Below are 15379 nucleotides of genomic sequence, written 5' to 3' on the forward strand. Positions count from 1 at the left end.
CAGATATAGTTCAGAGGAGAAGGGATTGAAGGATGAACATACCCTAGCAATTGCTTCCCATGTGTGAAGCAAGAGTCTGTTTAGACAGGACCTGGAAAAGAAGCTGGTAGAACAACTTTATCAATCAACAAGGAATGATTGGAAGGGAAGAGCATGGATATTTGGGGAGGCTCATCTGAGCCCCACCAGTCACTCTGGGTGGTCATGCTAAGCACTAGAAACTTGTTCTTGGCAAGGAGGCTGGACAAAGAACATTGGCACTACCAGTGCTAACTCCCAATTGCGTAACTGTGCCTGTCAAAGAGGGTGGGCCTTATGCAATTAACTTTTGGCCATTTGCAAATAAAGGAGGGGAACTGTCCAGCCTAATCATGAAATGATGAAACTTATTGGGCCCCATTTCCACGTGTACCACACGATTGGATTTCTAAGCTGGCAATCTTAAAGAAAAATAAATCTAAGCTTTTCTTTGTTTGAAAAAGCCAGATCCGAATCTACACCATCTGCCCAATCTATCTCAGCTCTTGGGTCTCAGGATGAGTAGCGGGAAAGTTCCTCAAGCATAGGAGAGGGTAGATAATGTCAAAAAAGGGGACCTATTTGAAGATTCTGTGCAAACATCTCCATGTTAAATAGTTACTCTAAGAAAAGTTCAAAAAAATTAGAATTAGCATCTTCAGCAATATTCCAGAGGACAGTATATCTAAAAAGTGTGAGGAGGCAGGAGACAATATAAGACTCGTAAAGAATGGATACAGATGAAACATAAGATTGCTGAATTTAAAACTACAACTGAGCTACTAACCAGCCCATTAGGTACTCAGAGCATTGTCCAACAGCTATTTCTGTAATGGTGACGATGTTCTATATCAAGGGTCAGCACACTTGTTTATGTAAAGGATCAGATGGTAAATATTTCAGTCTTTGTAGGTCACATATAGTCTGTCGCATATTCCCCATGTTTTTAAACAAAACTTTAAGACTAAAAAACATTTCAGCCAACGGGATGTACAAAAGTAGTCCATGGGTATCTCTTCACGTCCACTAGGATAACTATACGTAAAAAAAAAGAAAAAAAGAAAGAGAAAGAGAAAAAGAACAAGTATTGGTAAGGATGTAGAAAAATTGGAGTTCTCATACACTGCTGGTGAGAATGTAAAATGATGTGACCTCTGTGGAAAAGAGTTTGGCTGTTCCTCAAGAATTCAAACATAGAATTATCATATAAACTGGTAATTTCACTCCTAATTACATATCTCCAAAATTGAAAACAGGAGTTCAAACAAAACCTTATACATGAATGTTCATAGCAACACTATTCACAATAAGCAAAAAGTAGAAACAACCCAAGTGTCCATCGACAAATTAATGGATAAGTAAAAAGTGATATATCCATATAATGGCATATTATGCAGCCATGAAAAGGAATGAAGTAGTGATCCATGCTACAACATGGATGAACTGTGAAACCATTATGCTAAGTGAAGGAAGCCAGACACAAAAGGCTGGTTTTCATTTATGTGAATAACTAAATCATAGAGACAGAAAGCAGGTTAGTGGTTTCCAGGGGTAGGATGAAGTAGCTGGTGGAGAGTGACTGCTTAATAAACATAGGTTCTTTAGTTCTGGAACTAGATAGTGGTGATGGTTGTACAACATTGCAAATGTACTAAATGCCACTGAATTTTACACTTTAAAATGATTAAATGGCAAATTTTATGTTATATGTATCTTGCCACAATTAAAATAAATCAATAAAGGGGAAACCTAATTAACAACAAAAAAGCTATGGGCTGGATGTGACACATGGGCTGTAGTTTGCCAATGCTATTCTCTATCTGTACTATCCATTGGTAGCTACTAGCCCCATGTAACTTCAGTAGCTTCAAGGGCTCAATGCCCTTGAAAAGTGTGACAGAGCAACTCATCTTTTAATTTAATTTTATTTAAATGTTAAGTTTAAATTTAAATAGCCACATGTGGCTGGTGACTACTGTATTGGGTAACATGACTCTAGAAAGCTGAATACTGAAAGGGAAGAAAAGCTCAAGAAATTCTCTTAGAATTTTAAGAAATTTAAAAAAATAAGCTTTTCCACTACAAAAAGCTTGCTCATTTATAATTATGATATAAAGCATTACTGTATACACTATGGGTTTAATATGAAATAAGTAATTCCATTCAGAAGAATTGCATCATACTGACATGAAAATATGTTGAAAGAAAATATTAAATTTTTTATTAACAAAAATGTAATTTTGACCACTGCAACAGCTGCATTGTTTCAGTGTTTCTATCCATCAGGCAGTTAATCTCCATTAGACAAAGCAGAGGAAAGTGAATAAAGCAAATATCTTGAAAAAAATTAAAAAAATAAATAAAGAATAGTGATGAGATAAAAGAAGACAGATCCAAGGGGAATTCTAGGAGGATGGAAAGGAAAGACAGAGGAGAGACAAAATAAAGGAGAAAAAAAAAAAACTTTTTAAGTCTAAGAAAGTGGCTTTGTTAGTTGGACTGACTCACCATGCTAGTATTATCAAAACAAAACAATGAAAAGACAGCAATGCTGAGGCATAGTCCAATGAAATTATTTTGAATTTGAAAGTTAAAATAAATTTTGCTACAAGCATTCTTGCATGAAAATAAACAGATTATTTAGAAAGGAACAAACACCAGAATGGTCTCAGATCTTCTGGGGAACTCTAAATGGTTTAGACAATGGTTACAGAGTTCTGAGGGGAAAAAAAAACACAGAGATTTAACCATTTTTTACTTAGATAAAATGGGAGTGCCTGGTTAAGAGCAAAAGAAATCCATTGTCAGAAAGACAGATGCTCAGAGAGTCAACACTCATTTAAAAGAAAAAATTCTCATATAAATAACCTTGTAGAGAAGATTCCACATAGGAAAACAACTCCAAAACCCATGAAAAGGAAATCATGGTATTAAAGAATTGGAAAAAAACAACTAAAACTGCAAAATATAGAGTTAAGTATAAATAATTTTTCTTACTATGGTTATAGTATAATGTACATGACAAAATCAAGAAGTAAATAATATAAAAATTATTTTATGCCAATAAGCAGTTACTGATTGATTACATCATTCAAACTCGGACATGCATGAGAAGAGAAAGTAAACTTGTCCGGATTGTCTCAAATGTGTGCATGTTTGTATGTGGACTTATTTATGTCACATTTATCCAGTGCATCATTTTATGACATGCTCCTGACATGGGCTTCCTCTACACAACGGCCTTTCACAACAATCACGTGACAGTGTTTGAGCTAACCTTATAAGGAAATATCATCAGAGGTGGCAGCTTTCTTCCTGAATTTGGGGATGTTTATTCTAGAAGGTCTTTTATCTTTTCCTCATGAGTTTCTGGCTTCTAGTGAGAGTTGCCATACCCTTATAAACTGAAGCATTCTGACTTTATGAGATACTTCAGTAGCAATTATATGGTTTCAATCATTTCTCTTTCCCAACACTAATAGATCAGTTTAATTCTAAAATTATTTATGTTTTCATATATCTTCATGAGAAAGTTAAAATCAGCATAAAATATTAAGTGAGCTTCACTTGTTAATGGTTGTTCTCATTCAATTGATAAAGTAAGCCCAAGGGTCATGTAAATATAGAGGAGACCAAAAACTTGTCTAATCCAAAGACTGAAGGAAGGGAAATTTTTACCATAGCAGATTTGTCATTGTATAAGCTAAACATCTGGTACAGCTCTGAAATTTCAGGTATTGTCTCATTCTCTAGCTTCCCCTAAAGAAATAGAAATAAAGCACTCAATGAATATGAGAGTAAATGTATCAGTTATTACAATAAGTACCAGTGGTTTAAATCCTTTTATTAAAAGATAAATTGAATTAAAGAATAATCCAAGTTTGTGCAGCTTACAAATATTATATCTAAAAGTTCACTGACAAATGTTAAAACTCAAAGTATTAGAAAAGATATTTCAGGCATATGTAAACAAACAGAAAGCAGAGGTAGAGAATTAATATCACCCAAAGTATAATTTAAAGCACAATACAGTGAGGATTGTGGGTAGTTTATGTTGAGGATAATGGGTAGTTTATGTTGATAAAATGTATTATTGCAAATTATGCTATAATAGTTTGATTCATTATATTTCATATATATTATTATCAAATGATATAAAGAAAAATGTTAAAAAATAAACTAAGAAATTTAAAATATAATTATATGGGACATAAAACAAAACACTTTCATTCTTTCCTACATCATGAAGACAAAAATCTATATATGGGATTTTGTATTAAAATTTATTAGGCTGAATACATGAATATTTAGAAACATTAGTTTCCATAACAAGGAAAAGTTTTTTTCCAATATCCATAGAAATTTAGTAAAATTCAACAACCCCCAGGGAATATTCATTGGAGTGAGGTCTCCCAGAGGTCCTCATCTCAGCACCAAGAAACAGCTCTACCCAACAGCCTATAAACTCCAGTTTTGGAAGCCTCAGGCCAAACAACCAGTAAGACAGGAACACAATCCCACCCATCCAAAAAAAAAAGAAAAAAATGAGAGAGCAAAAAAATGTCACAGATGAAGGAGCTAGGTAAAAACCTACAGGACCAAATAAATGAAGAGGAAATAGGCAATCTACCTGAAAAAGAATTCAGAGTAATAGTAGTAAAGATGATCCAAAATCTTGGAAACAGAATGGAGAAAATACAAGAAACATTTAACAAGGATCTAGAAGAACTAAAGAGCAAACAAACAGTGATGAACAACACAATTACTGAAATTAAAAATACTCTGGGGATTCCCTGGTGGCGCACTGGTTGAGAATCTGCCTGCCAATGCAGGGGACATGAGTTCGAGCCCTGGTCTGGGAAGATCCCACATGCCGCGGAGCAACTGGGCCCGTGAGCCACAATTACTGAGCCTGCGCATCTGGAGCCTGTGCTCCACAACAAGAGAGGCCGCGATAGTGAGAGGCCTGCGCACCGTGATGAAGAGTGGCCCCCGCTTGCCACAACTAGAGAAAGCCCTCGCACAGAAACGAAGACCCAACACAGCCATAAGTAAATAAATTAATTTAAAAAAATTATTAAAAAAAATACTCTGGAAGGAATCAATAACAGAATAACTGAGGCAGAAGAACAGATAAGTGAGCTGGAAGATAAAATGGTGGAAATAATACCCAGGGAGCAGAATAAAGAAAAAAGAATGAAAAGAATTGAGGACAGCCTCAGAGACCTCTGGGACAACATTAAACACACCAACTTTTGAATTATAGGGGTCCCAGAAGAAGAGGAGAAAAAGAAAGGGTCTGAGAAAGTATTTCAAGAGTTTATAGTGGAAAATTTTCCTAACATGGGAAAGGAAATAGTCACCCAAGTCCAGGAAGCACAGAGAGTCCCATACAGGATAAACCCTAGGAAACATACACCAAGACACATATTAATCAAGCTAACAAAAATTAAATTCAAAGAAAAACTATTAAAAGCAGCAAGGGAAAACAAAAAATAACATACAAAGGAATCCCCATAAGGTTATCAGCTGATTTTTTTTTTAAAGGAACTCTTCTATTTACTTATTTATTTATTTATTTTTGGCTTTGTTGGGTCTTTGTTTCTGTGCGAGGGCTTTCTCTAGTTGCGGCAAGCAGGGGCCGCTCTTCATCGCGGTGCATGGGCCTCTCACTATCGTGGCCCCTCTTGCTGCGGAGCACAGGCTCCAGACGCGCAGACTCAGCAGTTGTGGCTCACAGGCCCAGTCGCTCTGCGGCATGTGGGATCTTCCCAGACCAGGGCTCGAACCCGTGTCCCCTGCATCGGCAGGCAGTCTCTCAACCACTGCACCACCAGGGAAGCCCTATCAGCTGATTTTTCTGCAGAAACCCTGCAGGCCAGAAGGGACTGGCAGGATATACTTAAAGTGATGAAAGAGAAAAACCTACAACCAAGATTACTCTGCCCAGCAAGGATCTCATTCAGACTCAATGGAGAAATCAAAAGCTTTTCAGACAAGCAAAAGTGAAGAGGATTCAGCACCATCAAACCAGCTTTACAACAAATGCTAAAGAAACTTCTCTAGGCGGGAAACACAAGAGAAGAAAAAGACCCACAAAAACAAACCCAAAACAATTAAGAAAATCGTCATCGGAACATACATATCGTTAATAACCTTGAGTGTAAATGGATTAAATGCCCCAACCAAAAGACACAGACTGGCTGAATGGATACAAAAACAAGACCCATATATATGCTGTCTATAAGAGACCCACTTCAGACCTAGGGACACATACAGACTGAAAGTGAAATCATGGAAAAAGATATTTCATGCAAATGGAAATCAAAAGAAAGTTGGAGTAGCAATACTTGTATCAGATAAAATAGACTTTAAAATAAAGACTATTACAAGAGATAAGGAAGGACCCTATATAATGATTAAGGGATCAATCCAAGAAGATATAACAATTATAAATGTTTATGCACCCAACATAGGAGGACCTCAATACATAAGGCAAATGCTAACAACCATGAAAGAGGAAAACTACAGTAACACAATAATAGTAAGGGACTTTAACACCTCACTTACACCAATGGACAGATCATCCAAACAGAAAATAAATAAGGAAACACAAGCTTTAAATGACACAATAGACCAGACAGATTTAATTGATATTTATAGAACATTCCATCTGAAAATGGCAGAATACACTTTCTTCTCAAGTGTGCAAGGAACGTTCTCCAGGATAGATCACATCTTGGGTCACAAATCAAGCCTCGGAAAATTTAAGAAAATTGAAATCGTATCAAACATGTTTTCTGACCACAACGCTATGAGACTGTAAATCAATTACAAGAAAAAACTGTAAAAAATACAAATACACGGAGGCTAAACAGTGCGCTACTAAATAACCAAGAGATCATTGAAGAAATCAAAGGAGAAATAAAAAAATACATAGAAACAAATGACAATGAAAACACAATGACCCAAAACCTATGGGACACAACAAAAGCAGTTCTAAGAGGGAAGATTACAGCAATTCACTCTCACCTCAAGAAACAAGAAAAATCTCAAATAAACAATCTAACCCTATACCTAAAGCAACCAGAGAAAGAAGAACAGAGAAAACCCAAAGTCAGTAGAAGGAGAGAAATCATAAAGATCAGAGCAGAAATAAATGAAATAGAAACGAAGAAAACAATAGCAAAGATCAATAAAACTAAAAGCTGGTTCTTTGAGAAGATAAACAAAATTGATAAACTCTTAGCCACACTCATCAAGAAAAAAAGGGAAAGGATGCAAATCAATAAAATTAGAAAGGAAAAGGAGAAATCACAACTGACACTGCAGAAATACAAAGGATTATAAGAGACTACTACAAACAACTGTATGCCAGTAAAATGGATAACCACGAAGAAGTGGACAAATTCTTGGAAAGGTACAATTTTCCAAGACTGAACCAGGAAGAATTAGAAAATATAAACAGACCTATCACAAGTAATGAAATTGAAACTGTAATTAAAAGTCTTCCAACAAACAAAAGTCCAGGATGAGATGGCTTCACAGGTGAGTTCTATCAAACATTTAGAGAAGAGCTAACACTGATACTTCTCAAACTCTTCCAAAAAACTGCAGAGGGAGGAACACTCCGAAATTCATTCTACAAAGCCATCATCAACCCTGACACTAAAACCAGAAAAAGATATCACAAAAAAAGAAAATTAAAGACCAATATCACTGATGAACATAGATGCAAAAATCCTGAACAAAATACTAGCAAACAGAATCCAACAACATATTAAAGGGATCTTACACCATGATCAAGTGGGATTTATCCCAGGGATGCAAGGATTCTTCAATATATGCAAATCAATCAATGTGATACACCATATTAACAAATTAAGGAATAAAAACCATATGATCATTTCAATAGATGCAGAAAAAGCTTTTGACACAATTCAGTCCCCATTTATGATAAAAACTCTCCAGAAAATGGGCATAGAGGGAACTTACCTCAACATAATAAAGGCCATATATAGCAAACCCACAGCAAACATCATTCTCAATGGTGAAAAACTGAAAGCATTTCCACTAAAATCAGGAGCAAGACAAGGATGTCCACTCTTGCCACTCTTATTCAACATAGTTTTGGAAGTCCTAGCCACAGCAATCAGAGAAGAAAAATAAATTAAAGAAATACAAATTGGAAAAGAAGAAGTAAAACTGTCACTGTTTGCAGATGACATGATACTACACATAGAAAATCCTAAAGATGCCACCAGAAAACTACTAGAACTAATCAATGAATTTGGTAAGGTTGCAGGATACAAAATTAATGCACAGAAATCTCTGGCATTCCTATACACTAACAACAAAAAATCAGAAAGAGAAATTAAGGAAACCATCCCATTTACCATCACAACAAAAAGGATAAAATACCTAGGAATAAACCTACCTAAGGAGGCAAAAGACTTGTACTCAGAAAACTATAAAACACTGATGACAGAAATCAATGATGACATAAACAGATGGAGAAATATACTATGTTCTTGGATTGGAAGAATCAACATTGTGAAAATGACTATACTACCCAAAGCAATCTACAGATTCAATGCAATCCCTATCAAACTACCAATGGCATTCTTCACAGATTTAGAACAAAAAATTTTACAATTCATATGGAAACACAAAAGACCCCGAATAGCCAAAGCAATCTGAAGAAAGAAAAATGGAGCTGGAGGAATCAGGCTCCCTTACTTCAAATTGTACTACAAAGCTACAGTAATCAAGACAGTATAGTACTGGCACAAAAACAGAAATATAGATCAATGGTACAGGATGGAAAGCCCAGAGACAAACCCATGCACATATAGTCACCTAATTTATGACAAAGGAGGCAAGAACGTGCAATGGAGAAAAGACAGCCTCTTTAATCAGTGGTGCTGGGAAAACTGGACAGCTACATGTAAAAGAATGAAATTAGAACACTACCTAAGACCGTACACAAAAATAAAATCCAAATGGATTAAAGACCGAAATGGGAGACCAGACACTATAAAACTCTTAGAGGAAAACATAGGAAAACCACTCTTTGACATAAACCACTGAAAGATCTTTTTTGACTCACCTCCTAGAGTAATGAAAATAAAAACAAAATTAAAGAAATGGGACCTAATTAAACTTAAAAGCTTTTGTACAGCAAAGGAAACCATAAACAAGACAAAAAGACAACCCTCAGAATGGGAGAAAATATTTGCCAATGAAACAATGGACAAAGGATTCATCTCCAAAATATATAAACAGCTCATGGAGGTCAATATCAAAAAAAAAACAACCCAATTAAAAAATGGGTAGAAGACCTAAATAGACATTTCACCAAAGAAGACATACAGATGGCCAAGAGGCACATGAAAAGCTGCTCAACATCACTAATTATTAGAGAAATGCAAATCAAAACTACAATGAGGTATCACTGCACACCAGTCAGAACGGCCATTATCAAAAAATCTAGAAACAATAAATGTTGGAAAGGGTGTGGTGAAAAGGGAACCTTCCTGCACTGTTGGTGGGAATGTAAACTGATACAGCCACTATGGAGAACAGTATGGAGGTTCCCTAAAAAACTAAAAATAGAACTACCATATGACCCAGCAATCCAGCTACTGGGCATATACCCTGAGAAAACCATAATTCACAATGTTCATTGCAGCACTATTTACAATAGCCAGGTCTTGGAAGCAATCTAAATGCCCATCAACAGACGAATGGATAAAGAAGATGTGGTACATATATACAATGGAATATTACTCAGCCATAAAAAGGAATGAAATTGGGTCATTTGTAGACACGTGGATGGACCTAGAGAATGTCATACAGAGTGAAGTAAGTCAGAAAAAGAGAAACAAATATCGTATATTAACGCATATATGTGGAATCTAGAAAAATGGTACAGATGAACAGGTTTGCAAGGGAGAAAGAGAGACATAGATGTACAATGGAATATTATTCAGCCATAAAAGGAAACAAAACTGAGTTATTTGTAGTGAGGTGGATGGACCTAGAGTCTGTCATACAGAGTGAAGTAAGTCAGAAAGAAAAAAACAAATACTGTATGCTAATGCTTACATATGGAATCTAAAAAAAAAAAAAAAAATGGTACTGATGAACCTAGTGGCAGGGCAGGAATAAAGACGTAAACATAGAGAATGGACTTGAGGACACGGGCGGGGGTAGGGGGAAGCTGGGGTGAAGTGAGAGTAGCCTCGACATATATACACTACCAAATGTAAAATAGATAGCTAGTGGGAAGCAGCAGCATAGCACAGGGAGATCAGCTCTGTGCTTTGTGACCACCTAGAGGGGTGGGATAGGGAGGGTGGGAGGGAGGCTCAAGAGGGAGGTGATATGGGGACATATGTATGCATAAGGCTGATTCACTTTGCTGTACAGCAGAAACTAACATAGCATTGTTAAGCAATTATACTCCAATAAAGATGTATTAAAAAAAATTATTAGGCTGAATATATGAATATTTAACATTAGTTTCCATAAAAAGGAAAAACATTTTTTCCAATATCCATAGAAATTTACTAAAATTTAACATATTCTTAACCGTAATGAAATCCTCAATAAATTCTAATGAGTAGAAATTAAACAGCTCATATTTTCTAACCAGAGTACAATAGATTCTAGAAATTGCAAGAATAGGCTTAAATAAAAACCACTTGGAAAGCGTGGGAGAAGAAAAACCCTTCCTCAATTAATCAAATGATTTAAAAACTAACATTAACTCTTCAGAAAATAATGGACTTAGTGCATATCTCATGGGATATGGTCAAAACTACACTAGGCACAAAACCATAGCATTAGTATTCAAAAATCAAGAATTAATGGAAAATATTCAACTTGAGAAGTTATTTATAGGTTAGCAAAATCAGCATAAAATTAGCTCAAGAAAAGAAATTTTAGAAAAGAGTTCTGAAAAAACAAATCCAAGAAAAAATAAAATTTTTAGATTGTGTGCAGGGTTAATCAAGAAGAGTCAAACAGGGAATTCCCTGGAGGTCCAGTGGCTAGGGCTCTGTGCTTCCCCTGCAGGGGGCACGGGTTCCATCCCTGGCTGGGGAACAAAGATCCCACATCACTTGTTGCGCTGCGTGGCAAAAAAAAAAAAAAAAAAAAGATGAGTCAAACAAAAATATAAAATCATGATTGGGATTTATATAATAAGTTAGCTCCACATAGATTTTTAAAAGAGAGAGGGCTATGTACAATTTTTTTTTCTGGATATATTTTAAAATCTTACTTAAAATGACAGTTAGGGTAGGTGATATGAATGATTATTATTGACTGAGGAATAATTAAACACAATGGACACATATCCAGTGTCAAGATAAAAAAAACATTTTCAAAGTATTTCTATCAAATAAGGCTCCTGATCCAGAATGCATTATGGGTGAGGTCTTTCAAGCTTATTGCACCGTACTGCAATCGTTCTGTCTCCTGAAATGTTAATTTTTTGAGACATGACACTTGAACTGTTCATCCTGTGTGCCTGATGCTAGGCTTGGCATAGAATAGCCTTTCACTCAGTAAATGCTTGTTGAATGGATGAATCAATCCATGGAGACCTACCATGGTAAATATTAATTCAAATGGGTTGTGGGACAGCTGTGGCCAATCTTTGCACCAATGGTATTGTACTTTCTTATATCTTCTTTCTTTGTTCGCACCGTTCCTTCTGCCTGTACAACCTCCCTTTGGCCGGGTAAGTTCTACTTTTCCTTCGTGACCGAGTTTAGGCATCACTTCCTTCAGAAAGCCCCCTTTCCCACACCTCCTCCACACCACCCTGGCCAGGCATTCTCTTTCTACATTCTTGTAGCATCTCGCACATATAACTACCTTTGTATTTGCTATATCACACAGATACTATTTCTGCAGCTACCTGTTTCCCTAACAAGATGAGATATTTCTGGAGGACCGTGACTGTGTTATATCAATCTTCAAATTCCCAGCATCAAAGATGAAATTTAGAAGGACTCAAAAACGTTGAACTCCACTAAACTGATGAGCCCATGTGTTATGGTAACCACAACCATGCTACTATGTTTTGCAAAATTTCTGCACACCCAAGCAAGCTGCATTTATTACGGAATAGTCATCATGCTCTTCATTTTTTTTTAAATTAATTAACTTATTTATTTATTTTTGGCTGTGTTGGGTCTTCATTTCTGTGCGAGGGCTTTCTCTAGTTGTGGCAAGCGGGGGCCACTCTTCATCACAGTGCGCGGGCCTCTCACTATCGCGGCCTCTCTTGTTGTGGAGCACAGGCTCCAGACGCGCAGGCTCAGTAGTTGTGGCTCACGGGCCTAGTTGCTCCGCGGCATGTGGGATCTTCCCAGACCAGGGCTCGAACCCATGTCCCCTGCATTGGCAGGCAGACTCTCAACCACTGCACCACCAGGGAAGCCCCATGCTCTTCATTTTTATTAACTGAAATATACGTAACAAGTGATCAAAATTTTTGACTGACATAAGGGAATCAGGAATTCCGATGGACTTGATATGGTTCCTGCCCATGCAAACTTGTAGCAGGTGAATGTACACATTTTACAGTATTTTTGAAATCCTGACCCTAAATACTTTGAAATATTTAAAATTTCTGATTGATCCATGACCCCCTACTTATTAGTAGTTTAACTATCAGTAGATTACTTACCTTTCAGGCAGGGATGTTACCTGAAGGGGTCTAGCCAGAAGAACAAATTGTGTGGGACTTCCAAGGTATGGTGATGAAGATCTCTTAGGCCATCAAGCCTGAGTCTATGGCCTGGCTGCAAATGTTTAGATGCTGAGATGTGCTTTCAGTCTGTCTCTACACTCCAAGAGAGACCTAGCCAAAGACCTTCTAGCCAAAGGATCTAGCCTGGATCCTTTGCTAAGTAGAAGATCTCCTTTTCTTTCTCTTCCATCAAAGCTCCCGATTCACCGAGCTGCATGCATCCCATTGTTTTAGAAAGGACAAGTCAAAACACAGGTTTAGACGCTGGAGGATGCTGCAAAATTCTAGGAAGTGAGTTCCTGGCATCTGAAGCAAAACTCCAAGTCCCAGCCTCTCTGATTCTTCTCTTATGCCCTTTTTCTCCTCAGTCCCAACGATGTATTAGGTAACTGGCCTTCTAGAAGAAATACAATAAATTCATTAAGGCATTTCTGTGGGACAGTCACTTTATTAGGCAATTATCATGTGTTATTTTATTTACTCCTTGCAGTTAAATAGGAATCATAATTTCCATTTTAGATGTGAGAAAACTGTTTCATGTTGCTTAAATAATATGCCAGAGATTGGGTAGGAGCAGAATTGGAATGCTAAGGTGGATGGACATTTTTCTCATTTCATTGATACTTGAGGTTCATGAAAATATCTGGATAAGGAATACAAGGACTGCAACTTCTGTTTAGAAAGATGATTCTGTAGAATCAGAGGACAGACTGATGGAAGCAAATGTCATGGTTCAGGAGAGAGATCATGACCAACTGAATTTAGATAGGTGCAGTAGAACCACAGGCAGGAGATACCTGAGGAGAAGGACGAAGATCCAGGCGCCACCTTCTTGGAATAGGTAGTTGATTCTTTGGTCTTGGTCAACACATGCATTATAATAGTGTTGACCTTGGAATCACAGAAACCTGGGCACAAACCCTGCCCTCTGTAACTTCCTTACTGCGTGACTTTAGGCAAATTACTAAATTTCCCTATTCTCAGTTTCCTCATCTGTAAAAATTAGAGCAATAATAATTTTTGCTTCATATTGATCTTATGATGATTAAGTGAGATAATTAATAGATGTAAAATTTTTACATAATAAATCCTTAGTACATTTTTTCTGTTGTAATGACTTTATTAGTAGCAGTGCAAAACAAGAGGAGTTGAGTTGATGACAACCACAGGGAAGGAACTTGAGAGAATGCCTGATGTTTTCTTCTCTGAGGCAAGAATGATGGGAGATGCAGAGAGGGTGCAGTAGAGAAGACATGCGTTGCATGTTCCGTCAAGTGAGGCAAATGGTATGTATTCTAGGTACTTCTTCCTGACCACTGGTTGGGATCCTCCAGACCCCTGCATCTTGCTTTCCTCTGCTTTTTCCCTTTGGGAAACTGATGCTCAAGGTTTCAAAAGTTTCTCCTTCTGCACCCCAAGGCTGTTTCTCTCTGCTCCCCCACCCCCATCTAGATTCGTCCTTCAGTTCCCATGGCATCGCACAGCCCCCATCCACCTGTTTTTCTTCTACGTCCAACACTTCTCTGACATTCAACCTCAAAATGTTTAACAAGCATCAACAACGTTCCAGGCAGGAAGAAGGCACGGATACTCTTACCCCCATGGAGCTCACCCTTTCTATGAAAGGAGACATCACACTCTCCTCCCTAGACTCAATGTTGCTTGGTAGCGGTTTAAACAGCTGCCAGCGCCACTGATTCCAGAAGTGGGTGATCTTAGGAGGAGAGAAGGGAAATGAAATGCAAAAACTTCCATTTTTAGACTTACTAAGATTTTATTACAGCATACTGTATACCAGGTGCCCGGCTAGGAAGCAGAGATACTGAGATGAGATGAAGTAATCACGTGTCCTCCTCTCGGGACACTTACATTCTACTGGGAGAAATAGATGCAACATTGGTGAACAGATTAATAAAGTAACTGCAAATTGTGAAGCACGTAAAAGGTTAAGAGAGAGAATAAAAGGGATCAGGGCTGCAATCTGCTCTCCTTACACTGGGTGGTGGTTGTATGAGCTTGGCCAAATGCAAATAGTTACTTTTCAGATCTTCAGACCAGAGAATAGTTGAGAAATATTAGATTGATGACCTCTAGCATTTCTTTTTAAATGAAACCTTCACTTTGGAATAATTTTAGATTTACAGCAAAGTAGCAAAGACAAAAGACAGAGAGTTCTAGCATGGCCTTCCCTAATGTTAACATCTTATATAGCCAGGGTACTTCTGTCCAAACTACGAAGTTAACATTGGTACATTACTAATAACAACTCCCCACTTTATTTGGATTTTGCCAGCTTTTTCACTATTGTCCATCTTTCTGTTCCAAGATCCAATTAGGGAAGCCACATTGCATTTAGTCTAGCATCTTTGGGATCCTTAAGTATTTATGCCTCCATGAATTTATTTAGCACACAGATGTAAAAGCAGACACGGAGAGTAAAGCATCGCTTGCATAGGTAGTCCGCGTACACATACGCACAGAGAAATCCTTAGGAAACTGGACAGCCATTACTGCGCAGCCACCGATGTCAGCCAAGCCTTTTGTATTTTTCAATTCATCTCCCGTGGGCATGGGAGACAGATACTGCTTTCCCAC

The sequence above is a fragment of the Balaenoptera acutorostrata genome, chromosome 15 (assembly GCF_949987535.1).
Source record: "Balaenoptera acutorostrata chromosome 15, mBalAcu1.1, whole genome shotgun sequence".
NCBI lineage: Eukaryota > Metazoa > Chordata > Mammalia > Artiodactyla > Balaenopteridae > Balaenoptera > Balaenoptera acutorostrata.